Source organism: Pleurodeles waltl, chromosome 8, assembly GCF_031143425.1.
Source record: "Pleurodeles waltl isolate 20211129_DDA chromosome 8, aPleWal1.hap1.20221129, whole genome shotgun sequence".
NCBI classification, from domain to species: Eukaryota; Metazoa; Chordata; class Amphibia; order Caudata; family Salamandridae; genus Pleurodeles; species Pleurodeles waltl.
In genome coordinates, this window is record NC_090447.1 from 539,971,253 (window position 1) to 539,997,576 (window position 26,324).

The 26,324-nt window shown below is 50.4% G+C and overlaps 1 protein-coding gene across 2 annotated transcripts in view; it reads right to left on the reverse strand.

Moving 5' to 3' along the window:
- The window catches only part of LANCL3 (LanC like family member 3), a 396,607-nt gene that overhangs the window by 310,915 nt on the left and 59,368 nt on the right, over positions 1-26,324 (reverse strand). The gene's annotated exons all lie outside the window — the stretch shown is intronic.

Consider the following 26,324-nt stretch of genomic DNA (forward strand, 5'->3'; position numbering starts at 1 on the left):
CACTCAACGATATACCATTACAGTGTAATCTTATGTGGAGTAAAACTGCTCTTGTGGCACTTAGTGGGCATCCTAGGCAGGGAATGCCATAGAAATTTGATGAAATTCCACAAACATGGCAGTGAAGCACAGAAAAGGTTGGAGTTTTACATAAGGGTTACTATACCCTTTCAAGGGTGCAATGGGTTAGGAAGGGAACACCATCAAATTTGGAAAAAACAAGTTAGACTGAAATTCCATGGTCTAGGGGCCCTCACTACAAGGATTAGCATTTTATTGTTAGTGGACTCTTACCAAACCAAGGAAGACTGAGACTTCTTACTAAAGGCTTGGAGCGTTATTCCCACATTACACTTCACATTACTCATAGGAGGCACCCATTCAATGAGACCCTCTGGATTAGCCCTTAGCATAATGCATCCATCAACAATGTTAGAATCAAATGGGACAAGCATTTTAATGTTAGTAGTCTGCAGCTAAACCCTAAGGCTGAGAAATAAACTACAGACAAATAGTGCAAGACAACAGCACCAAAATGGTTGCAATTCTCTAAAACCCACTCACAGAACTGCAAACTAGTGTCCAGTGTATTTAAAGCCAGACTTTCAAAATCAGATGAGCATCTTCTTGGCCCTGGAAATGGAGTGTTTAGTGCCCTAAGGGTTATGAAAGGTGTAGAATAGTCCAAGGTCCTCTGCAGCCCTTCATCATGGATTGATGCATTCCTTGCCTTCCATATTCAGTAAGACCACCTGTATAATTTAGAGTACATACATAATTTTGGATCCCCAAATAATGCAGTCTCAGGCATTACTCCAAACTGCTGACATGAAAAAATAGGAGACTTATGTTGTTCACTAATTATTGGTGAGGCAAAGGAAGAGTTAGGTTTTTTGAAAGTTGTACTCTTTGAGTGATTTAACTCAACTTGAAAGCAGTGGGGAAGATAAGTGGGAAGAATGATTGTGAAGGTATGTCAGGTGTATCTTCCTGCAACTGTTACTGTATATACAGTTAATCTTAGTTGTTCTCACCATTTGTACATATTGTGCTTTTTAATAAGTTGTTGAAATTTTTCCATTGAAAAAAAACAGATACCATTACTTTAGCTTTTAATACAGGATTACCCTTAGTTCAGATTAATAGGGTTACTCACAATTACACTGGTTTCCTTTAGATTTTTAAATTAATTTCCAATAGTTACTTTTTTGGTTCTTAAATTTTGTATCTTTTTTTTTTAAAATGTTGTATTTTAGTTTTTGCTCTGACCCTTAAAAATCCTTAAATCCTATCTCAGTAATGCTGTAATACCCTACATGCTTATATGTATTCACACCAAAGGTATAACATTGGTGCACTCCAGGAACTCCAAATTAATCTTTATTTTAAGCACAAAACAGCAAAACAAACCAACGCGGTGCAACCAACTCGGTCTCGCTCACTGTTGTTTTTATATATATTCAAACAATTTCTTCTCTTCCTATTGTTGAATTTTATCTTTCAGGTATCAAATTGTGGAGCATATTGATATGATGTATTGTTCAATTATTAATAAAAAAAAGAGTGCATTCTGTAACGTAATTTGTCAGACGCTTATTGACACCTTAGTGGCCTGGTACTTGTGGTTCTTAGTGTTTGTTCTAATTGAGCTCCTGCCAAATGTTCGTAATTATGTTTCAAGAAATATTTGTCTCTTTCTTGCTTATGGTCAAGGGTTTATTAGCTCCATTGTTCCTAATGCTTTAGTGACCTGGTATTTCTGAGTGTTCGTTCTAATTGAGCTCCTAGCAAAACCTTTATTATTATACTTCCGGACAGATTTGGCTCTTTCTTGTTTATGGGCATGCGTTTCTTAATGCTATTGCTCAAGATATTACTTCCAGTGGCACTATTTTTGAAAACTGCTTATTAGAGTCTTTTAATTGCAGACTCTTATTATTGTTTACACCAATTGTTTAATTGAATATGCCTTAATGGCCTAGTAATTGTAACTCAAATTGAGATTCACACATGAATCTTTGTTTGGTAGCAATAGGCTGACTGTTTCTATGTTTTATGGCTTTCATAATTTGACCAATTCTGAATGCCTTGCAAGGAGGTAGTGCGTGGCGAAACACGTGACACACATCTGAAGAAAATTATCCTCTGGTTGCGGTATGTTGACAACCTCCTTATTGTGTGGCATGGTACACAAGCAGATTTCATGTCATATTTTAACAATCTAGATGACAATAATTTTGCTTTAAAGTTTACATATATAAGAAGAAAAGAATAAGGGAACTTTTTAGATATAGCAGTGTACATCAAGGACGAGAAAATTGAAACCACTCTATTTAGAAAATCCATCTCTACAAATAGTGTGCTAAAGGTTAATTAAAGGTATGCCGTATGGTGAATTTTTCTTCATGAAACATCCTTAGCAAAGATGTGACGAAGCAATACAGTGCTTCCAAAGAAAGAACTATCACTGGTGAGACATGTGATATGGGTTGGAACAAGTAAAACAAAAGACTAGGGTGCAAACCCTTGTCAGTAAACAAGACCAAAACCTAGATACTTCAGATACCAATGAAATAAAACCTATCCTAGAACACAGCAAGGAAAGCCAGGAGATCAGAAACATCGTTCAAAAACATTGGTCTTTGATCAATCAAGATCTGGATATTAGATTTAGATTTAGACAAGCCCCCAGAGTCATGATCAGAAGAGGCAGTAGCTAAAAGTCAAACTAGTAAAGGAGCACTTCACTCAGTAAAAAACAACTAACTGTCTCACAAACTCAACAGTAGGGTTTACTAATTGTCGTACCTGCAAGGCGTTCAGAATTGGCAAAAATATGATTGTCATAAAAGATGGAAACAATCAGCCTATTACTATCAAACAAAGGATCACTTGCAAATCTCATTTTGTAGTAGTTAAACAGGAATGCAAATGTAACTAAAATATGTAGGCAGCAAAACATGTGCTTTTAAGAAACAGATCCTTGAGCCTGTGAGAGCTGTACAGAATCAAGATACATCCTATGTCATAGCTAAACATTACATGAGGAACCATGAAAACGATTGGTAAATCATGGCATTTTATGGTATTGACATAATCTAAAAAAACAAGAGAGGTGGGAATAGGATATGACAACTACAACAACAAGAATCCAAATACATCATTAGACTGAGGACTAAAATACCCTTTGATATCAATATTGATGAAGAAATTCACATACATTTAAAAACTCTTGAGGTATATATATATATATGTGTGTGTATTTTATCCAGCATGATGGACCAAATTATGTAGCAAGGTTATCTAAATTATGGGTCAAAGCTTAAAAATTATACAGCACATTTTCTGGCAATATATTTCGTATCTATCTGGGATAGAAACAACATTCTAGTTAAAAGCCGCAAATTTTGAAAATTGTATGGCAAATTATGTGGCATACACTAAAAATCTAATTATACCTCAAACACTGCAGCCACAGAAACTATTGAGGTATGCTGTCTTTCGTGTAATTTTGTTTATTGCTTGCTTATGCTATATGCATAGTGAAATGAAGCGGAGTAGATGAGTTAAAGTTAAACAACGGTTTATTATGCAAAGACTATCACTTCAGCCACCTCTCTTGCTCCTCTCCTCATCAACCCTTGCTTCCTCTTGTAATCTCTATACTACATTCTAATCTCTATGGATACTTCATACCTGGTTCTATATGACATCACGTTAGCGGTATTCCATTCTATGGGATGGAGCAGCAGAGGTACCATTAGCACAACACATTAATAGATATAAGCAGACGCCACACATGGGGGCATAGTTAAGAAAAGTGGCTGTGCACACAGTGCAGTTCCACTTTTCTTGCACCCCTTAGTGCCCCCCCAATGCCAACATGTGTGCGCCGTATTATAAATACAGCTTACGATGGCGGTAGTTAGAGGACTGGCATCAAAATTTATGACGCTAGTCCAGTGCTTTGCAGGATTAGCGTAAAAAATGTTGACGCTAATCCTGCAAAGCACCCAGAGGCCCATTGTATGAAATGGAAGCCTCCTTTTAATGCCTGCTCTGAGCAGGTGTTAAAAGTGCTGAAAAAAATGGCGCAAGGAAATCTCTTAGATTTCCTTGCGCCATTGTTTTGGCCCCACAAACAGGAGAATGCCCCCTTTTCATACATTATGCCTGGTGCAGGCATATTGTACCACAAAGGGTTACATAGAGGAGCAACGCATGCATTTTGCCACTTTGTAAATATAGCACAGCATTTATTTGGCCTTCTAATGACACATTAGCATACAAAAATGACACTAATGTGACATTGGAATGGTGCAAGGGGCTCCTAAATATGCTCCATAGGTTTCTCCCATCGAAGAATCTTCAAGTAGAAAATGTAGAGAGGGAGACTGTAAAACTGGATACGTGCTGCGGCTGCATAATGTCAAAACTTTAGAAATCGTATACCTTAGAATATATTTTGTGTGACTTTTGTACATGAGGGCATAACACACATCTAATTTTCACACAGGTGAGCGCCAAGTGTAATTCAGATATGTGAAATTTTACATGCATTATGCATTGAAAGAATTTGGAATTTCACCCACTCATGGTTAAGATTAGAGAAGAGGTGGCTTAAGCTAAAATATCCTTAACCCACATGACATTGTCAACCCAAATCATCATATTCGATATGCTGTTAGATGTATTTTAAGGCCTGGTTAGTTTTAAAACAGGTTTTTATTTTCAGAATCCATGCTACATGATTTTTTTTTGCAATAGGACATTTGCTTCTCACAAGGATATAGTGATTCAACCAGATCTTTCCCATTTGGATAAAAAGAGGAAAACAAGCTCATTGATGCTAATATTGGGCCTGTGGATTTTCCACTATTCAGAAAATCCATAGTTGCAACACAAGGTCTCTCAGTCATACACTTTGAAAACGACTAGTCATAGTTAGCAAAGACATGGACCCAATAATTTTTAGTGTTCTAAAAAATAGTAATTAGCATAACTGTATCTTTTTCTAGTATTTCTAAATTTGTTTAGAATTGGTCCCAACGTTTCTCAATCATTTCAAATACCAATAAATTACATTTTCATTACCAAAATGTTTTATTTGACTTTGCTAGCTGGCCAACTACAATGATACTGGGAATTTTCCCATCACCCCAGAGTACTGCTGTGAGGATAGTAAGCATTGTTTGAAAATGTAACATCATCTGCTTGACTTTTCTGGGAAATAATATTGCTGCACTCTATGCTAGGATTTTTAAATCTGAAGAATGTTTTCAAGGTATTAAAGGTGATCTATCCTCTTATATTTCACCCTCTGGTCCCCACTGTGGTGACCACCATCTCTGCTAAGAAGACATAAGCATGATCACGTCAATTGTAAATCCTGCAAAAGGTAAAAGCAACATAGGGGCCCATTACAAGTTTGGACTGACAAGGAAAAATCTTGAAATAAAACATTCCCGTCGGTCTGCCGACAGGAACAGTGCTACGGGATAGCACACGGCTCCCTTAAACGAGCCGAGTGCTACCTCGTAGCACGAAGAGGGCCGACCAGCACCCTCAGAATGGGCACTGTCTGCAAAGCAGACAGTGGCCCTCATTCTGACCCTGGCGGTCGGTGATAAAGCGGCGGCCAACCCGCCAACAGGCCGGCGGTCCAAAATATGCAATTCTGACCCTGGCGGGAACCGCCAACACAGCCCGACGCATTAACACTCCGCCCGCCACGGTGGAACAAACAAACAGCGCGGCGGTCCCCGCCAACAGCCAGGCAGCAGACAATGACCCGCCCACCCTATCACGACCCACCAATCCGCCACCTTTTCCGGGGCGGGAGCACCGCCGATAAAAACACGGCGGAAACAGACTACGAACGGGAAAACGCTCACCTCCACATACTCCACGCGAGATTCCGGCAGTATGGAACCCGAGTTGCAGGTCATCCCCGCACTCCTATACCTGCTCCTGTACCAGGAGCACGCCCGGCGGCGCGGAAGACATCGGTGAGTACTGCACCTACGACACAGGGGAGGGAAAAGATTACCGGCACACAACCACCCACCCACACCCACTACAACACACACATCAATGCATTCCCACAGATCACTGTCACAACCCACAAACCCCCCCCTTCCGAAATAATGCAAAGACCAAAAGAAGAGATCTCAAACGGGCAGATATATTGAAAAATGGACAGCAGTAATCCAAATAAATAAATAAACTATGTACAAAATATATACAGCTACTAAATGTAGTCCAACCACTGTCCGTGGACCACAGGGGTCCTGAGCAAAGGGGCAAGGCCCAGTCCCACGACAAGAACTCCACGGAGAGAACACTGCAGGGGCATCAGAAAGAAAAAAGGACAGGCACCTCAGGGGGAAGGGGGGGCACCTCAGCCACTTGAGTACACGACGCCAGATCCACGAGGGGACTCCATGACCACTGGCCCATCCTGGGGAGAGCAAAGCCACAGTCCAAACAGTCCATACAGTGGGTGGCCTGCCCACTGGGCCATCCTGGGGAGAGCAAAGCCACAGTCCAAACAGTCCATACAGTGGGTGGCCTGCCCACTGGGCCATCCTGGGGAGAGCAAAGCCACAGTCCAAACAGTCCATACAGTGGGTGGCCTGCCCACTGGGCCATCCTGGGGAGAGCAAAGCCACAGTCCAAACAGTCCATAACAGACTCCACTGCCACTGGAGGAGGCATGTTGGCCAGAGGACATCCTGCAGCCCTGCCCGAGACAGATCCTGCCCTGCCACGTCTGCCAAAGGGCCAGCGGTTACTGCCTGGAAGGGCCAAGTTCAGCGGTTCTTGCCTTGAAGGGCCCAGTTCAGCGGTTCTTGAGACGGCGGTCCCCAGCGGAGCGGTGCTGGAGGCGGCGGGGACAAGTTCAGCGGTTCTTGCCTTGAAGGGCCCAGTTCAGCGGTTCTTGAGACGGCGGTCCCCAGCGGAGCGGTGCTGGAGACGGCGGGCCCAGTTCAGCGGTTCTTGCCTTGAAGGGCCCAGTTCAGCGGTTCTTGAGACGGCGGTCCCCAGCGGAGCGGTGCTGGAGACGGCGGCCATTCTATGGCCAACTGCTCATTGCCTGGTGGTGCCCTCCTGGGCAGCGGGGATGGTGCTCCTTCAATGCCCACCTGGGCTGTGGGTGGTGGGGCCCTCCTGGCCAGCTGGGCTGGGTCCTCCCTGGGCAGCGGCTATGGGGGTGGTGGGCTCTCCCGGGGCAGCTGTGCCGGTTCCTCCCGGGGCAGCGGCTATGGGGGTTGCGGGCTCCTCCTGGGCAGCTGTGACGGGTCCTCCATGGGCAGCAGGCCTGCTGCCTGACTTCTCCGCCTTGCTGCCCTTGCCCTCCTTAGTCGGGAGTCTGTGGCCCTTTCCTCCCTTTGGAGCTGTGGCTGTTGACGGTGGCTGGCTAGTGTCCTGGGGGGATATCGGATCCGGGCTCCGGCGGCGGCCCTTCCGCCTTCAGCTCCTCTTCCCAGGGGGTGGGCTGGCTGTCCCCTTGCTGCTGGGCGAAGATCCAGACCTGCGGGCTGGTGGGCTCCAATAACCCTGCACCCTTGTCAAGGGGGCTGCAGGGCTGGTGGTGGCTGAGGTGCTCTTTTTACCCCGACGAGAAGGAGGGGGGGGGCTCAGGGTCAGGAAAGAAGGTAGCAGTAGAGAGATAGATTTTCTTGGGACAATGGAGAGTGGTAGGTACAGTGGGTATGGGAGTGGAGGGAGAGGATGTGGTTGTAGGCGAGACAAGTTTGCTGTCTTTGGGTGCAGGTGCAGGAGCGGGAGGCTGTCGTGAGGTGGATGGCTGTTGGGTGGGTGGGTGGCTGCGTTTGTGTGGTGTGGAAGAGGGGGTGACAGACACAGTGGGAGAGGACACAGGGGACGTGTAAATGGCAGTGGGGGTGGTGACTGCACGTGTGCGGACTGTAGTGGAGGGTATGCTGGTGATGGAAACACTGGCTGATGGTGAGGTGAATGAAGGTGTGAGTGTAGACGTCACAGGGAGGGAGGAGGGAGACGAGGAGGTGGGGGTCACAGAGGTGGTAGTGACTGTTGGCATGTCTGCATCGGAATGTTGCTTGTGTGAATGTCTGCGTGATCTGTGGTGCTTATGTTTGGATGAGCTGCTCTTGGGTGTTGAGGTGTGTGCAGGCTGGTCTGATGGTGTGGGTGGGACAGGCAGAGGAACAGGAGACTGGGAGGAGGGAGTTAGTAGAGGGAGGCAGGAGACAGGGACAATGGCTGCCGTCAGTGCTGAGGCCAGAGCCTGGAACGATCGCTGATGGGCAGCCTGACCCGAATGAATGCCCTCCAGGTACGCATTGCTGCAATGAACCTCCCTCTCCACCCCCTGGATGGCATTCAAAAGGGTAGTCTGCCCAACAATGAGCGTTCGGAGGAGGTCAATGACCTCCTCACTGAGGGCAGCGGGGGTAACAGGGGCAGGGCCTGAGGTGCCTGGGGCGAAGGAGATGCCCGGCTTCCTGGCAGAGCGGGCACGGGGCGAACGCTGAGGGGCTGCTGGGAGGGCGGAGATGGTGCGCTGGGTGGCGGCTGTGCCTGTAATGGCGGGGGGCACGGATGGTGCCACCCCCGCACGGGAGCTCCCTTCCGAGGACGTGTCCGTGTCGCTGCAGGGTCCAGTCGTCCCCGTTGTGGAGCTCCCCTCGCCCTCCGTCTCACTGGTCCAGTCAGACTCTGTGGCATGGCCCTCCTGGGCCATGTCAGATGCAGCTCCCTCCTGCCCCAATGCCACTTCTCCTCCGCCTGATGATGCTGATGCACACAAGCACAGAAAGACAAACAAAAAGGGGGGGGTGGAGAGAGAAATAAAGAGATTTTGAGTACATGGATCACCGGTACAGTTAGCGGACATGACAGACACAGATGCCCCCTGCACTAAGTTGCGCACTTGGGGTCCGCTACGCATTCCGTGGAACATGCCCTACACGCCTAGAGTTGACAACTGCACCCATGGATGACACGGCCCAGGGATGGCTGTACTGACACACTACTGAGGGTGGTGGCTGGGGACACAGGGGCTTACGGGGGTGCCCAGCCTACAGATATCGCCCTGGCCTAGGGGGACCCACAGCCCTCCTCCCCCACCCAGACACCTCCACTGCGCGACAACAGAGTAGATAATGCTTGTACTCACCCCCTTGTGTCTGCTGTGCTGCCCTCACGCGCCCATCCAAATCAGGGTAGGCCACCGCCAGGATCCGGAACATCAGGGGGGTCAGTTGACGGCAGGCACCCCGCCTACGTTGGGAGGCCATCCCCAGCAGAGACTCGGCGGTCTTCTTGGTCCCGCGGCGGATGTCCTCCCACCTCTTGCGGCAGTGGGTGCCCCGTCGATGGTGGAACCCCAGGGTCCGGACTTCCTTGGCGATGGCACGCCAAATCCCAATCTTCTCATGGGCGCGGACCTATGTGACACGTACAGGGAGGGAGAAATACCACGTTCAAGTTTGTCTGCATTTTCGTTGCCAGTGGCCCAACGCCCCCCATCCCCGCCAGGCCCAACATGCCCCCCATCCCCGCAAGGCCCCCCGCCAGGCCCCGCGCCAGGCCCAACATGCCCCCCATCCCCGCCAGGCCCCCCGCCAGGCCCAACATGCCCCCCATCCCCGCCAGGCCCCCCGCCAGGCCCCCCGCCAGGCCCCCCGCCAGGCCCAACATGCCCCCCATCCCCGCCAGGCCCCCCGCCAGGCCCCCCGCCAGCCTCAACATGCCCCCCATCCCCGCCAGGCCCCCCGCCAGGCCCCCAAGCCAGCCAGTGGCCCCAAATCCATATTGAATTAAACTCACTTGTTGGTCTGGAGGACCGTAGAGTAGCGCATACTGGGGGAGGACCCCATCCACAAGTTTCTCCAACTCTTCTCCAGTGAAGGCAGGGGCCCTTTCCCCAGGCGCAGCAGCCATTGTCCCTTCCATACCGAGGTCACAGCAACACTTGCAGTATAGGTCCTCTCCTGTGAAAGTTCAAGTCGCGAGTGAATAAGTAGATAGAAAATGGCGGTCACGCCCGCGGCGGTGCGTACCGCGGCGGTGCGTACCGCCGGCGCCCCTCGCCATTGGCTCCTGAAACCCATAGGCTTCAATGTTAATCAATGCGGCTTCGCGCCGCGGTCTTCGACCGCCGACCGCCGCGGTGTGCCACGCCAGCGCATTGACCTCACATCCCATTGTCACACTTCACAGGTCAGGCAGCCGCCATTTCGAGGGTCCACATGGCTCAATTTCAACTGCGTCACACAGGCCTAGGCCTTGCATAGCCACTCAGACACGCCATTCACTGCATAGAGAATCGTTTACTGTGCAAGCTGTGAGTACGTACCTGTGGGTTGCTTGACTCTGTGCTCCATGTTGTCCTTCCTAGGCACCGTCCGCTGGGTTTGGCGAGGAGACGGATGAATCCTCGCGTGTACCAACCGCTGGTGGACCTGTCGACAATGGAAGAACGCCACATTATCCTGACCTACCGGCTTGACCGTGCCACTATACATGAACTGTGTGCCCAGCTGGAGCCCGACCTGATGTTCCCCATCCGCCAACCGACAGGGATTCCCCCTCTGGTGCAGGTCCTGTCAGTACTCCATTTCTTGGCAAGTGGGTCATTTCAGACAACAGTGGGAATTGCTTCTGGGATGTCTCAGCCCATGTTTTCGAAGGTGTTATCCAGAGTGTTGTCTGCCCTAATGAAATACGTGAGGAGCTACATCATTTTCCCTGAGGTGGGCGAATTGGCTACAGTGAAGGGTGATTTCTACGCCCTTGGACATATTCCCAACGTCATTGGTGCCATTGATGGGACCCATGTGGCTTTGGTTCCCCCAAGAGACAGGGAGCAGGTGTACAGGAACAGAAAAAGTTACCATTCCATGAACATCCAGGTGGTGTGTTTGGCTGACCAGTACATCTCGCATGTAAATGCCAAATTCCCAGGGTCAGTGCATGACGCCTACATCCTGAGGAATAGCAGCATCCCTTACGTGATGGAACAGCTAGAGAGACACCGTGTATGGCTATTGGGGGACTCTGGGTACCCCAACCTGTCGTGGCTACTGACCCCAGTAAGGAATCCCCGGACCAGGGCAGAGGAACGGTACAATGAGGCCCATGGGCGTACTAGGAGGGTGATCGAACGCACCTTTGGCCTCCTAAAGGCCAGGTTTAGGTGCCTGCATATGACAGGTGGATCCCTAATGTACTCACCTAAGAAGGTGTGTCACATCATCGTGGCCTGCTGCATGCTTCACAACCTGGCTTTGCGCCGCCAGGTGCCTTTCCTGCAGGAGGATGGTCGAGACGGTGGTGTTGTGGCAGCTGTGGAACCTGTGGAGAGTGACGAGGAGGAAGACGACGGGGCTGAAACAGACAACAGGGACAGAATCATTGAACAGTACTTCCAATAGGACACAGGTAACAATTCAAACATAATTCAGTAAATGTGAACTACTCTCCTGCATCTCTGCTGCCTGTCTATTTGCCCCAGTGTATGATGACTGAGTTGTGGCTTTTCCCTCCCTATTTCAGATCTGGGGTCCCCACTACGAGTCCTGTGCTTCGTTTCCCCATGGACTACAGCTTTGTGGCAGCTGTTTGTTGACTTCACTATGTACAAGGACATATTTGCACTGTCATGTCAATTACAATATTTTGAAATCACAGCCAGACTCCAGATAGTTTTGTGCAAAATAGGTGTTTATTTCAGTGCTCAAAATGGGATGGGTGGTTTCAAGTGGGTGGGGGCTATGGTGAAGGAATGTCCATGGCAGAGTCCAGAGTAACAGTCACACAGGTGCATTGTCCAGAGGCCTGTGGAGAGATGGAGCATGGGCAGTTCAAGGATGGACAGGGTGACAATGTGGGACAGTGGGATGACATCAGGTGGTATCCTTTGCTGGCGGGGGTCTTGACATCCTACTCTGCCTTCTTGCGAGATCTCAGGGCCCTCTTGCGGGGTGGTTCTTCTCCTGCAGGAGGTGGGGGTCTGGTGGGCTGCTGTTGTGCGGGGGCCTCCTGTCCACTAGCGCCGGCGGAGGTGGTTGGCTGTTCTTGGTCCAGGCTAGTGGCAGGGGCCCTTTGTTTTTTATTGAGTGTCCGTCCTGGTGTTGATGAGGTCCTGCAGCAGCCCTACCATGGTAACCAGGGTGGAGGTGAGGGCTCTGATGTCCTCCCTGTACCCCCGATAGTGTTCCTCCTGCTGTACCTGGATCTCCTGGAACCGGGCCAGTACCGTCGCCATCGTCTCCTGGGAGCGGTTGTATGCTCCCATGATGGTGGTGAGGGCCTCGTGGAGAGTGGGTTCCCTGGGCCCGTCCCCCCCTGTCGCACAGCTGCCCTCCGAGTTGACCTGTTTCCCTGGGCCTCTGCCCCCTGGCCGGTGTGCCCACAACCACTGCCCCCAGGTCCCTGTTGTTGTTGGGGTGGTGGGTTATCCTGGGTGCCCTGTAGTGGTAGACACACCGCAGATTGACGCGCCCTGGAAACAGAGGCATGGGCCCGCTGGGTGGGAGCTGTGCTGGTGTTCCCAGAGGGGTTTGGGTCTGTAGTGGCCTGTGCCTGTGTGAGGGGAACCGACTGTCCAGAGGTCCCCGATGGTCCGGGCTGGTCATCAGTGTCCAGGTCGACAGAGCTGCTGTCATCGCTGACGGCCTCTTGGGTGGGGGGTGTGGAGAATTCTGGGCCCTCCGTGGCGGTGTGTTGACGGTCGTGTCCTGCAGGGGTATAGAGGTATGGTTATAGTTTCAATGTGTGGCATATGGGTGTATCTGTGGGTTCCCGTGTCCCCAAGTGCTGGCATTCGTGTGTGGGGGCTTTGGTGAGGGTGGCTTGTGGGGGGGATGTGTATATGCATTGGGCATGCTTTGGTGATGGGTGTCCATGCTTAGTGGACGCATGCAGGCCTAGGTTTTGGGATGTGTGGGTTGTGATGGTGAGACATTGGCAGGGAATAGGTGTGCTGGGGGTGGGGGTGAGGATGGTGGTGGGGGTGAGGGTGGGGGTGAGGATGGGGGTGGGGGTGAGGGTGGGGTTCGAGGATGGGGGTGAGGGTTGGGGTATGATTTGGCATGCAGGTGGGGGGGAAGCAGTAGTGAAGCTTCAACTTACCAGTATCCATTCCTCCGCCGACTCCTGCGAGGCCGTCAGGATGCAGGATGTTCAAGACTTCCTCCTCCCATGTTGTAAATTGTGGGGGTTGAGGTGGGGGTCCTCCACCAGTCTTCTGCACGGCGATGTTGTGCCTGGATACCATGGAACGCACCTTCCCCCGTAGGTCGTTCCATCGCTTCCTGATGTCTTCCCGATTTCTGGGGTGCTGTCCCACAGCGTTGACCCTGTCGACAATCCTCTGCCATAGCTCCGTCCTCCGGGCAATGCTGGTGTATTGGACCTGTGTGCCGAAGAGCTGGGGCTCTACCCGAACGATTTCCTCCACCATGACCCTGAGTTCTTCGTCTGAGAAGCGGGGGTGTCTTTGGGGTGCCATGGAGTGGTGTGTATGATGTGTGGGGTGGAGTATGTGTAGTTAAGTGTGTTGAGTGTGGTGGTGTGTGTTGTTTTGTGTGTGGATATTGTGTGGGTGATGGTGTAGTGTGCCTCTGTGTGATGGTATTCTGTGATCGCTGATGTGTCTCTCAGTGCTTCTTTCTGAATTTTTGGTCGTAGGGGTTTGTGGGTGATGTGGGTGTGTGTTTTATATTGTATTGTGTGTGTGGGAGTGGTGTGTGTATGTGTATCAGGTGTGTGGAATTCAAATCGTCCAATGTGGCTGAGTTTTGTTCGTTTGTGTGTATTCTGGAAAACCGCGTTTGAAAGACCGCCGCGTGGATTGGTGGGTCGTAATGGCATGGGCGTATTTCTGTTGGCGTGACGGTGGAGGTTTGGTCACCTCCACTTTTCCGCCGACCGCTGGTCTGGCGGTCTGTTGTGGCTGTCGGATTTTCGGAGGTTTGGCTGCTGCGGGTCAGAATGACCGTGGCGGGTTACCGCGACCGCGGCGGAATTATGGAGGATTTCTGACCGGCGGTAGGCGCCTTTTACCGCCGAGGTCAGAATGACCACCAGTGTGTGTTACAATGGTGCTGGGCAGGGGTGCCTCTGCACTGCCAATGCTATGGGAATGGGCAGTGCAGGGTCCCCCCGGGGCCCTCTGCACTTGTTCTCTGTAGGAAGTTGGCTCTGTATGTACTATTTCAAAGTAAGAAATAGCATGCACAGAGTCCAAGGGTTCCCCTTAGAGGTAAGATAGTGGCAAAAAGAGATAATTCTAATGCTCTATTTTGTGGTAGTGTGGTCGAGCAGTAGGCTTATCAAAGGAGTAGTGTTAAGCATTTGTTGTACACACACAGGCAATAAATGAGGAACACACACTCAAAGACAATTCCAGGCCAATAGGTTTTTGTATAGAAAAATATATTTTCTTAGTTTATTTTAAGAACCACAGGTTCAAGATTTACATGTAATGCTTCGAATGAAAGGTATTGCAGGTAGGTACTTTAGGAACTTTGAATTAGCAAAATAGCATATACAGTTTTCACATAAATCACATATAGCTATTTTAAAAATAGACACAGTGCAATTTTCAACAGTTCCTGGGGGGAGTAAGAGTTTGTTAGTTTTTGCAGGTAAGTAAACCACCTACGGGGTTCAAGTTTGGGTCCAAGGTAGCCCACCGTTGGGGGTTCAGAGCAACCCCAAAGTTACTACACCAGCAGCTCAGGGCCGGTCAGGTGCAGTGGTCAAAGTGGTGCCCAAAACGCATAGGCTCCAATGGAGAAGGGGGTGCCCCGGTTCCAGTCTGCCAGCAGGTAAGTACCTGCGTCTTCGGAGGGCAGACCAGGGGGGTTTTGTAGGGCACCGGGGGGGACACAAGTCCACACAGAAAGTACACCCTCAGCGGCACGGGGCGGCCGGGTGCAGTGTGCAAACAAGCATTGGGTTTGTAATAGAAAGCAATGGGAGACCAAGGGGTCTCTTCAGCGATGCAGGCAGGCAAGGGGGGGGCTCCTCGGGGTAGCCACCACCTGGGCAAGGGAGAGGGCCACCTGGGGGTCGCTCCTGCAGTGGAGGTCGGATCCTTCAAGTCCTGGGGGCTGCGGGTGCAGTGTCCCTACCAGGCGTTGGGTTCTTAGAAGCAGGCAGTCGCGGTCAGGGGGAGCCTCGGGATTCCCTTTGCAGGCGTCGCTGTGGGGGGTCAGGGGGGTTAACTCTGGCTACTCACGGTCTCGCAGTCGCCGGGGAGTCCTCCCTGAAGTGATTGTTCTCCATAAGTCGAGCCGGGGGCGTCGGGTGCAGAGTGTCGAGTCTCACGCTTCCGGCGGGAAACGCAAGTTGTTTCAAAGTTGCTTCTTTGTAGCAAAGTCGCAGTCTTGGGTGAACAGAGCCGCTGTCCTCAGGAGTTCTTGGTCCTTCTAGATGCAGGGCAGTCCTCTGAGGCTTTAAAGGTCGCTGGTCCCTGGGGAGAGTGTCACTGGAGCAGTGTCTTTAGAAGGGGGGAGACAGGCCGGTAGAGCTGGGGCCAAAGCAGTTGGTGTCTCCGTCTTCTCTGCAGGGTTTTTCAGCTTAGCAGTCCTCTTCTTCTTAGGTTGCAGGAATCTGAGTTCCTAGGTTCTGGGGAGCCCTTAAATACTAAATTTAAGGGTGTGTTTAGGTCTGGGGGGTTAGTAGCCAATGGCTACTAGCCCTGAGGGTGGGTACACCCTCTTTGTGCCTCCTCCCAAGGGGGGGGGGCACATTCCTATCCCTATTGGGGGAATCCTCCATCTGCAAGATGGAGGATTTCTAAAAGTCAGAGTCACCTCAGCTCAGGACACCTTAGGGGCTTCCTGACTGGCCAGTGACTCCTCCTTGTTTTTCTCATTATCTCCTCCGGCCTTGCCGCCAAAAGTGGGGCCGTGGCCGGAGGGGGCGGGCAACTCCACTAGCTGGAGTGCCCTGGGGTGCTGTAACAAAGGGGGTGAGCCTTTGAGGCTCACCGCCAGGTGTTACAGTTCCTGCAGGGGGAGGTGTGAAGCACCTCCACCCAGTACAGGCTTTGTTACTAGCCACAGAGTGACAAAGGCACTCTCCCCATGTGGCCAGCAACATGTCTGGAGTGTGGCAGGCTGCTAAAACCAGTCAGCCTACACGGGTAGTCGGTTAAGGTTTCAGGGGGCACCTCTAAGGTGCCCTCTGGGGTGTATGTTACAATAAAATGTACCCTGGCATCAGTGTGCATTTATTGTGCTGAGAAGTTTGACACCAAACTTCCCAGTTTTCAGTGTAGCCATCATGGTGCTGTGGAGTTCGTTTTTGACAGACTCCCAGACCATATACTCTTATGGCTACCCTGCACTTACAATATCTAAGGTTTTGCTTAGACACTGTAGGGGCATAGTGCTCATGCACTTATGCCATCACCTATGGTATAGTGCACCCTGCCTTAGGGCTGTAAGGCCTGCTAGAGGGGTGACTTATCTATACATCATAGGTGTGAGGTTGACATGGCACCCTGAGGGGAGTGCCATGTCGACTTAGTCTTTTTATCCCCACTAGCACACACAAGCTGGCAAGCAGTGTGTCTGTGCTGAGTGAGGGGACCCCAGGGTGGCATAAGATATGCTGCAGCCCTTAGAGACCTTCCCTGGCATCAGGGCCCTTGGTACCAGGGGTACCAGTTACAAGGGACTTACCTGGATGCCAGGGTGTGCCAATTGTGGAAACAAAAGTACAGGTTAGGGAAAGAACACTGGTGCTGGGGCCTGGTTAGCAGGCCTCAGCACACTTTCAAATCAAAACTTAGCATCAGCAAAGGCAAAACGTCAGGGGGTAACCATGCCAAGGAGGCATTTCCTTACACAACCCCCCCCCCCAACGAAAGAGGATGAGACTAACCTTTCCCAAGAGAGTCTTCATTTTCTAAGTGGAAGAACCTGGAAAGGCCATCTGCATTGGCATGGGCAGTCCCAGGTCTGTGTTCCACTATAAAGTCCATTCCCTGTAGGGAGATGGACCACCTCAACAGTTTTGGATTTTCACCTTTCATTTGCATTAGCCATCTGAGAGGTCTGTGGTCAGTTTGAACTACAAAGTGAGTACCAAAGAGGTATGGTCTCAGCTTCTTCAGGGACCAAACCACAGCAAAGGCCTCCCTCTCAATGGCACTCCAACGCTGCTCCCTGGGGAGTAACCTCCTGCTAATGAAAGCAACAGGCTGGTCAAGGCCATCCTCATTTGTTTGGGACAAAACTGCCCCTATCCCATGTTCAGAGGCATCTGTCTGCACAATGAACTGCTTGGAGTAATCTGGAGCTTTTAGAACTGGTGCTGTGCACATTGCTTGTTTCAGGGTGTCAAAGGCCTGTTGGCATTCTACAGTCCAGTTTACTTTCTTGGGCATTTTCTTGGAGGTGAGTTCTGTGAGGGCTGTCACTATGGATCCATATCCCTTCACAAACCTCCTGTAATACCCAGTCAAGCCAAGGAATGCCCTGACTTGAGTCTGGGTTTTTGGAGCTGCCCAGTCCAGAATAGTCTGGATCTTAGGCTGGAGTGGCTGAACTTGGCCTCCACCTACAAGGTGACCCAAGTAAACCACAGTTCCCTGCCCTATCTGGCATTTGGATGCCTTGATAGAGAGGCCTGCTGATTGCAGGGCCTTCAAAACCTTCTTCAGGTGGACCAGGTGATCCTGCCAGCTGGAGCTAAAGACAGCAATATCGTCAAGATAAGCTGCACTAAAGGATTCCATGCCAGCAAGGACTTGATTCACCAACCTTTGGAAGGTGGCAGGGGCATTCTTTAAACCAAAGGGCATAACAGTAAACTGATAATGCCCATCAGGTGTGGAGAATGCTGTCTTTTCTTTTGCTCCTGGTGCCATTCTGATTTTCCAGTACCCTGCTGTCAAGTCAAAGGTACTCAAGTATTTGGCAGCACCTAGTTTGTCTATGAGTTCATCTGCCCTTGGAATGGGATGGGCATCTGTTTTGGTGACAGAATTAAGTCCTCTGTAGTCCACACAAAACCTCATCTCTCTCTTTCCATCTTTGGTGTGAGGTTTGGGGACTAAGACCACTGGGCTAGCCCAGGGGCTGTCAGAGTGCTCAGTGACTCCCAATTCCAGCATCTTGTGGACTTCCACTTTGATGCTTTCCTTAACTTGGTCAGACTGTCTGATTATTTTGTTTTTGACAGGCATGCTGTCTCCTGTGTCCACATCATGGGTACACAGGTGTGTCTGACCAGGGGTTAGGGAAAAGAGCTCAGCAAACTGTTGTAGGACCTTCCTGCAGTCAGATTGCTGTTGGCCAGAGAGGGTTTCTGAATAGATCACTCCATCAACTGAGCCATCTTTAGGGTCTGTGGAGAGGAGATCAGGGAGAGGTTCACTCTCAGCTTCCTGGTCCTCATCTGTTACCATTAACAGATTCACATCAGCCCTGTCATGGAAGAGCTTAAGGCGGTTCACATGGATCACCCTCTTGGGGTCCTGCTAGTGCCTAGGTCCACCAGGTAGGTGACCTGACTCTTCTTTTCTAGCACTGGGTAAGGGCCACTCCATCTGTCCTGAAGTGCCCTGGGAGCCACAGGCTCCAAAACCCAGACTTTCTGCCCTGGTTGAAATTCAACCATTGCAGCCTTTTGGTCATACCAAAACTTCTGGAGCTGTTGGCTGGCCTCAAGGTTTGTGCTTGCCTTTTCCATGTACTCTGCCATCCTTGAACGTAGGCCAAGTACATAGTCCACTATATCTTGCTTAGGCTCATGAAGAGGTCTCTCCCAGCCTTCTTTCACAAGAGCTAGTGGTCCCCTTACAGGGTGGCCAAACAGAAGTTCAAAGGGTGAGAACCCTACTTCCTTCTGAGGCACCTCTCTGTAAGCGAAAAGCAGACATGGCAAGAGGACATCCCATCTCCTTTTGAGTTGTTCAGGGAGCCCCATGATCATGCCTTTTAATGTCTTGTTGAATCTCTCAACAAGGCCATTAGTTTGTGGATGGTATGGTGTAGTGAATTTGTAAGTCACTCCACACTCATTCCACATGTGTTTCAGGTATGCTGACATGAAGTTGGTAACTCTGTCAGACACCACCTCCTTAGGAAACCCCACTCTGGTAAAAATACCAATGAGGGCCTTGGCTACTGCAGGGGCAGTAGTCGACCTAAGGGGAATTGCTTCAGGGTATCTAGTAGCATGATCCACTACTACTAGTATGTACATGTTCCCTGAGGCTGTGGGGGTTCAAGTGGACCCACTATGTCCACACCAACTCTTTCAAAGGGGACCGCCACCACTGGAAGTGGAATGAGGGGGGCCTTTGGGTGTCCACCTGTCTTACCACTGGCTTGACAGGTGGTACAGGAGACACAAAACTCCTTGACCTTCTGGGACATGTTGGGCCAATAGAAGTGGTTGACTAGTCTCTCCTATGTCTTGGTTTGTCCCAAATGCCCAGCAAGAGGAATATCATGGGCTAAGGTCAATATGATCTCCCTAAACTCCTGAGGCACTACCACTCTCCTAGTGGCACCAGGTTTGGGATCTCTTGCCTCAGTGTAAAGGAGTCCATCTTCCCAATAGACCCTATGTGTTCCAGTTTTCTTGCCATTGGACTCTTCAGCAGCTTGCTGCCTAAGGCCTTCAAGAGAGGGACAGGTTTCTTGCCCCTTACACAACTGCTCCCTTGAGGGTCCCCCTGGGCCTAAGAGCTCAACCTGATAAGGTTCTAACTCCAGAGGCTCAGTTCCCTCAGAGGGCAGAACTTCTTACTGGGAAGAGAGGTTCTCTTTTTGTTGTTGTGTTGCAGCTGGTTTCCCAGTTGTCTTTCCTTTCCTCTTGGTAGGCTGGGCCCTTTTTCCAAGCTCCAACTCTACTTTTTCACCCTGAGCCTTGCACTGTGCCCTTATCTTGACACACACCAGTTCAGGGATACCCAGCATGGCTGCATGGGTTTTCAATTCTACCTTAGCCCATGCTGAGGACTCCAGGTAATTTCCAAGCAAATAGTCTACTGGGATATTTGAGGAGACCACTACCTGTTTCAGGCCATTGACCCCTCCCCACTCTAAAGTTACCATAGCCATGGGATGTACTTTAGTCTGATTGTCAGCGTTGGTGACTGGATAAGTTTGTCCAGCCAGGTATTGACCAGGGGAAACCAGTTTCTCTGTCACCATGGTGACACTGGCACCTGTATCCCTCAGGCCTTCTACACTTGTCCCATTAATTAAGAGCTGCTGCCTGTATTTTTGCATGTTGGGAGGCCAGGCAGCCAGTGTGGCTAAATCCACCCCACCCTCAGAGATTAATGTAGCTTCAGTGTGACACCTGATTTGCTCTGGGCACACTGTTGATCCCACTTGGAGACTAGCCATTCCAGTGTTAGCTGGAGTGGAGTTAGAAGTGGTACTTTTCTTGGGACAGGCCTTGTCTCCAGTTTGGTGTCCAGGCTGATTACAGCTACGACACCAGGCCTTTTTGGGATCAAAGTTTTTACCCTTGTACCCAAAATTGTTTTGTGAAGAGGCTCTGGGCCCACCCTCCTGTGCAGGTTTTTGGGGGCCTGTAGAAGACTCTTTACTATTTTTACCTTTGGATGTCTCAACACTCTTCCCCTGGGGAGGCTTTGTGACCCCTTTCTTTTGGTCACCCCCTGTGGAAGTCTTGGTCACCCTAGTCTTGACCCAATGGTCCGCCTTCTTTCCCAATTCTTGGGGAGAAATTGGTCCTAGGTCTACCAGATGCTGATGCAGTTTATCATTTGAACAATTACTTAATAGGTGTTCTTTCACAAATAAATTGTACAGCCCATCATAATCATTTACACCGCTGCCTTGAATCCAACCATCCAGTGTTTTCACTGAGTAGTCCACAAAATCAGCCCAGGTCTGGCTCGAGGATTTTTGAGCCCCCCTGAACCTAATTCTATACTCCTCAGTGGAGAATCCAAAGCCCTCAATCAGGGTAGCCTTCATGAGGTCATAGGATTCTGCATCTTTTCCAGAGAGTATGAGGAGTCTATCCCTACACTTTCCAGTGAACATTTCCCAAAGGAGAGCACCCCAGTGAGATCTGTTTACTTTTCTGGTTGCACAAGCCCTCCCAAAAGCTGTGAACCATTTGGTGATGTCATCACCCTCTTCATATTTAGTTAAAATCCCTTTTGGGATTTTCAACATGTCAGGAGAATCTCTGACCCTATTTATGTTGCTGCCACCATGGATGGGACCAAAACCCATCTCTTGTCTTTCCCTTTCTATGGCTAGGAGCTGTCTCTCTAAAGCCAATCTTTTGACCATCCTGGCTAGCAGGAGGTCATCTTCACTGAGGCTATCCTCAGTGATTATAGAGGTGTTGGACCCTCCTGTGAGGGAAGCAGCATCTCTGACTATCACAGTTGGAGTCAGGGCTTGAGGGGCCCTGATCTCCCTAATTAGGACTGGAGGGGGGGAATTCTCCTCCAAGTCACTAACTTCATCCTCTGGGAGGTCATCCTCAGAGGGGTTGGCTTTTTCAAACCCTGCCAGCAGCTCCTGGAGTGGTACTTTGGAAGGGCTTATGCCAACTGGTATTTTCTTTATTTTGCAGAGAGACCTTAGCTCCCTCATTTTAAGATGGAGGTAAGGTGTGAGGTCGAGTTCCAACACATTCTCTTCTGCATTAGACATTATGGGGGTCATTCTGACCCTGACGGGCGGCGGAGGCCGCCCGCCAGAGTTCCCCCCTCCGAAATACCGCTCCGCGGTCGAAAGACCGCGGAGGGTATTCTAAGTTTTTCCCTGGGCTGGCGGGCGGTTGCCAAAAGACCGCCCGCCAGCCCAGGGAAAAACTCCCTTCCCACGAGGATGCCGGCTCGTAATCGAGCCAGCGGAGTGGGAAGGTGCGACGGGTGCTGTTGCACCCGTCGCGTATTAAACTGTCTGCCAAGCAGACAGTGAAATACTTGTAGGGGCCCTCTTACGGGGGCCCCTGCAGTGCCCATGCCAGTGGCATGGGCACTGCAGGGGCCCCCAGGGGCCCCGCGACCCCCCCTACCGCCATCCGGTTCCCGGCGGGCGGACCGCCGGGAACTGGATGGCGGCAGGGGGGGTCGGAATCCCCTCGGCGGCGCAGATAGCTGCGCCGCCTTGGAGGATTCCAAAGGGTGGCGGTACACTGGCGGGAGACCGCCAGTGTTGCCGGTCCGACCGCGGCTTTACCGCCGCGGTCGGAATGCCCTTGGGAGCACCGCCGGCCTGTCGGCGTTGCTCCCGCGGTCCTCCAACCCGGCGGTCATTGACCGCCAGGGTTGGAATGACCCCCCATGTTTCTAAAAGTTGGAATACTTTTTAAGAATCTAAAACTATCTCTAGACTTTAATTCAAACTTTCACAAAACTTTTAAACTCTAAAAGAAATGCTAACAGGGACTAACACAAGGCCCTAGCAGGACTTTTAAAAATTTAGAAAATAACTCAAATTTCAAAAATCAGTTTCTAATGACAATTGTTGGAATTTAGTTGTGTGATCAGGTATTGGCTGAGTAGTCCAGCAAATGCAAAGTCTTGTACCCCACCGCTGATCCACCAATGTAGGAAGTTGGCTCAGTATGTACTATTTCAAAGTAAGAAATAGCATGCACAGAGTCCAAGGGTTCCCCTTAGAGGTAAGATAGTGGCAAAAAGAGATCATTCTAATGCTCTATTTTGTGGTAATGTGGTCGAGCAGTAGGCTTATCAAAGGAGTAGTGTTAAGCATTTGTTGTACACACACAGGCAATAAATGAGGAACACACACTCAAAGACAATTCCAGGCCAATAGGTTTTTGTATAGAAAAATATCTTTTAAGTTATTACACCAGCAGCTCAGGGCCGGTCAGGTGCAGAGGTCAAAGTGGTGCCCAAAACGCACAGGCTTCAATGGAGAAGGGGGTGCCCCGGTTCCAGTCTGCCAGCAGGTAAGTACCCGCGTCTTCGGAGGGCAGACCAGGGGGGTTTTGTAGGGCACCGGGGGGGACACAAGTCCACACAGAAAGTACACCCTCAGCGGCACGGGGCGGCCGGGTGCAGTGTGCAAACAAGCGTCGGGTTTGTAATAGAAAGCAATGGGAGACCAAGGGGTCTCTTCAGCGATGCAGGCAGGCAAGGGGGGGCTCCTCGGGGTAGCCACCACCTGGGCAAGGGAGAGGGCCACCTGGGGGTCGCTCCTGCACTGGAGGTCGGATCCTTCAAGTCCTGGGGGCTGCGGGTGCAGTGTCCCTACCAGGCGTTGGGTTCTTAGAAGCAGGCAGTCGCGGTCAGGGGGAGCCTCGGAATTCCCTCTGCAGGCGTCGCTGTGGGGGCTCAGGGGGGTCAACTCTGGCTACTCACGGTCTCGCAGTCGCCGGGGAGTCCTCCCTGAAGTGATTGTTCTCCACAAGTCGAGCCGGGGGCGTCGGGTGCAGAGTGTCGAGTCTCACGCTTCCGGCGGGAAACGCAAGTTGTTTCAAAGTTACTTCTTTGTAGCAAAGTCGCAGTCTTGGGTGAACAGAGCCGCTGTCCTCGGGAGTTCTTGGTCCTTCTAGATGCAGGGCAGTCATCTGAGGCTTCAGAGGTTGCTGGTCCCTGGGGAGAGCGTCGCTGGAGCAGTGTCTTTAGAAGGGGGGAGACAGGCCGGTAGAGCTGGGGCCAAAGCAGTTGGTGTCTCCGTCTTCTCTGCAGGGTTTTTCAGCTTAGCAGTCCTCTTCTTCTTAGGTTGCAGGAATCTGAGTTCCTAGGTTCTGGGGAACCCTTAAATACTAAATTTAAGGGTGTGTTTAGGTCTGGGGGGTTAGTAGCCAATGGCTACTAGCCCTGAGGGTGGGTACACCCTCTTTGTGCCTCCTCCCAAGGGGAGGGGGGCACATTCCTATCCCTATTGGGGGAATCCTCCATCTGCAAGATGGAGGATTTCTAAAAGTCAGAGTCACCTCAGCTCAGGACACCTTAGGGTCTGTCCTGACTGGGCAGTGACTCCTCCTTGTTTTTCTCATTATCTCCTCCGGCCTTACTGCCAAAAGTGGGGCCGTGGCCGGAGGGGGCGGGCAACTCCACTAGCTGGAGTGCCCTGGGGTGCTGTAACAAAGGGGGTGAGCCTTTGAGGCTCACCGCCAGGTGTTACAGTTCCTGCAGGGGGAGGTGTGAAGCACCTCCACCCAGTACAGGCTTTGTTACTAGCCACAGAGTGACAAAGGCACTCTCCCCATGTGGCCAGCAACATGTCTGGAGTGTGGCAGGCTGCTAAAACCAGTCAGACTACACGGGTAGTCGGTTAAGGTTTCAGGGGGCACCTCTAAGGTGCCCTCTGGGGTGTATGTTACAATAAAATGTACCCTGGCATCAGTGTGCATTTATTGTGCTGAGAAGTTTGACACCAAACTTCCCAGTTTTCAGTGTAGCCATCATGGTGCTGTGGAGTTCGTTTTTGACAGACTCCAAGACCATATACTCTTATGGCTACCCTGCACTTACAATGTCTAAGGTTTTGCTTAGACACTGTAGGGGCATAGTGCACATGCACTTATGCCCTCATCTATGGTATAGTGCGCCCTGCCTTAGGGCTGTAAGGCCTGCTAGAGGGGTGACTTATCTATACTTCATAGGCAGTGTGAGGTTGGCATGGCACTCTGAGGGGAGTGCCATGTCGACTTAGTCTTTTTATCCCCACTAGCACACACAAGCTGGCAAGCAGTGTGTCTGTGCTGAGTGAGGGGACCCCAGGGTGGCATACGATATGCTGCAGCCCTTAGAGACCTTCCCTGGCATCAGGGCCCTTGGTACCAGGGGTACCAGTTACAAGGGACTTACCTGGATGCCAGGGTGTGCCAATTGTGGAAACAAAAGTACAGGTTAGGGAAAGAACACTGGTGCTGGGGCCTGGTTAGCAGGCCTCAGCACACTTTCAAATCAAAACTTAGCATCAGCAAAGGCAAAAAGTCAGGGGGTAACCATGCCAAGGAGGCATTTCCTTACATTCTCCACCAGCCTTTTCATGATGGGAAAACCACCACGGAAAGGCTGGTGGAGAACAAGGTTGTAATCAGCAGGGCGGTGCTGATTTCAGCGCTGCCCTGGCTGATTAAACCAAGGATGCCGTCACCCTGTCGGGATCATGGATCGTGGCGGAGATGGCAAGCGGTTTGTGGTCCGACAGTCAAACTTGTAATGTGATGGTCGGACTGCAATAGCCGCGGCGGTCCAACTGGGACCGCAAGGCTGGCGATCTTGTGACCGCCAGCCTCGTAATGATGCCCATAATGTTTCCAATATAAGCGGTTGTTTTTTCTTCTAAAATTTGGCTTCCAGCTGCTACCAAGCACCATGAAGTAGAAGACACTTTACTATGAGGCATAAAATGATTTTGAAATATCCATTGTGTCCCACTGTCGTATCTTAAGCTTTCTCACTTGTAACTGTGGTGTCACTTAGAATTTGATGTAGAGGTAGCCCCTCCATATATTAATAGTGTTCCAGCCCACTAAGCTTGTGGGTTTCTAGTCCCATTCAGAGAAGGGAACCGCTGGTTTCTTCAAACAAAGCGTCTGCCTGCTTGTGTGGCAAAAAACCTTCACCTGATGGTATACCTGCCACTGGTCAACAGGTCACAATGAAAGTGACCATACCCTATTTAGGGCGTTTCACTTCCCAAGACTCCCTCATGCAGCCCAGGTAGAAAAACATTGAAACGCCTCTAACGCACCCCAAAAATAGTGCATGTTTGAGACATTACTTTTTTGCTTTCTTGGGATCTGTTGCTGGAGCCCAAAAAATGCTAAGTAAGCAGCATTAACAGTAAGATTCACCTTCAGATTTTAATGAGGCCCTGAGTCATAATTGGAGACTTATGTAAAATGGTGTAGTGGGCAGAGTACCATATCACATACATACAAAATGTGCTTGTGCCACATTTGTGTATGTACTTGGGAAGGAACAGCGTTGAAAGGTGGACCCAAGGTTTGAAATAGCTGGTCTGTCTTTCAATGCAGGGAGGGAATGTGTCTTGACATTGCTTAAGTGTAGAACGTGCTCTTGTGAGATCCATACTGTAGAAGGGGCTGCGTGAGCTTCTGCAACCCCTTAATTAATCCCACAGTGCCTCTGGGCACAAAAGGCAGACCCAAATGCTGCAACACCTTTAGGGCACTTTCTGAAATAGCACCTGGTGTGCATCTAGTCCCAATCTTGGAAAGGCTGAGGGAGCATAGAGCGGTGCTAACTATTTCTATATCTTAATGACTTATTCATCAACAAAGGCGTTTTGGTGGTAGGAACGAGATACAAATATAGGTCCATAGTTCACTGTACTCTGAATATGGGAGGAAAATTAGCACTTATA